Genomic DNA, 1653 nt, shown 5'->3' on the forward strand with positions numbered 1-1653 from the left:
GCTCGGACCCACCGGAAGTGCCTCCTTATTACGCACAAAAAAAATGAATACTCCCCCTGCTAGCTGGAACCCAGCATAGTGGGAGGCTGACTTATGGGCCTACCAAGTTAACGGGGACGGAGGGTTTTGTTAACTTAGTCAATATGAATGATTCTAGCTCCTGTTACCATACGATGTTCATCCAACGGCCGTAGTGCTTCTTCAACCTCTGGTCTTCTTGCTCTAGCCGCCCAAACCAGCGCCGGTCGTGCCGCGTGCTCCTGCCTCCCGTGGCCGGCTGTGATGCCGCGGAGGCCTCACCGCCCCCTACTATTCCCACCGCTGGCCAGGCCATCCCTCTACTCACCCACAACCCCTGTTATTCTGCGGCGACAGCAGCCTCACACCGCAGCCGAACTAGTGAACCCTCATACTCCTCTTCGCGTGGGCATCCACTGCTGCGTCTTCCCCGGCTTCGAGTCGTCCCCTTCCTAGGCCTCGCCGTCGTCCACCGCCGTGGTGCTCTTGGCGCGGCGTGGTCAACGTGGTCAAGGAACGACTTCCATCGGACGTGGACTGTACGTGGAGAGGCTGACAGCTGGGTCCACAGCCGTAGCAAGGAAGTGCCTCCTTATTACGTGCAAAAACATTATTCCTCCACCTGACAGTGGGGACCCACCGGACGGGCCACTGTATTTCACGAAAAAATCGTTTCCCCGTGGCTGTTGGGACCCATCAGCTACATCTTCGCACGCAAGGAAGTGCGTCCGGACGGGCCACTTAGTTAGCGAAAAAAATGTTTCCCCCTGACTGTTGGGACCCACCAGCTACATCTTCGCACGCAAGGAAGTGCGTCCGGGCAAAAAAAATGGTTCGCCCCCTCACTGCTGGGACCCACCAGCGACATGTTCGCACGCAAGGAAGTGCCTGACAGTCGGGACCCACCTGGTCGAAGCGTATGTAGCTTTGTCATTCTGGTCGCGAACGTGTACGTACATATATACTGGTTGATGTAGAGGCGCGCACATGTCGTAGTAGAGGCGTGCACGTGTCATAGTACAGGCGCACACGTAGCATGTACACGTACGTACAGCGGCCAGGGTGCAAGAAAGAAAATACGGCCACGTATGTGTACATACGGGCGGGGTCTCGAACGCCTACTCGCACATACGTACGGCGAGGGCTCGTGTACATGGCTGGGTCAGAACAAAGAAACAACGTCGTCGTCGTGTTCATGGGGAGGCAACAGAATGCGTCGTGTTCATGAGGAGGCAACGGAATGCGTCGTGTTCATCGGGAGGCAACGGAACGCATGGGAGCCAACCGGCTGGGTCGGAACGGAATGCATGGTCGTGTTCATCGGGAGGGCTTGGATGGAACATGCGATGGAAACGAGGCCTGGCGTATCGCAGAACGAAGGAAACGGACCTCCTACAGTCGAAAAGGGGGTCCTATTGATCGGGAGGGGTGTGGCGTACCGCAAAACAGAGGAAACGGACCTCCTACGGTCGAAACGGGGGTCCTGTTGATCGGGAGGGGTGTGGCGTACCGCAAAATGGAGGAAACGGACCTCCTATGGTCGAAACGGGGGTCCTGTTGATCGGGAGGGGTGTGGCGTACCGCAAAACGGACGAAACGAACCTCCTACGGTTGAAACGGGGGTCCTATTGATCG

Source organism: Triticum dicoccoides, chromosome 2B (genome assembly GCF_002162155.2).
Source record: "Triticum dicoccoides isolate Atlit2015 ecotype Zavitan chromosome 2B, WEW_v2.0, whole genome shotgun sequence".
Classification (NCBI taxonomy): Eukaryota; Viridiplantae; Streptophyta; class Magnoliopsida; order Poales; family Poaceae; genus Triticum; species Triticum dicoccoides.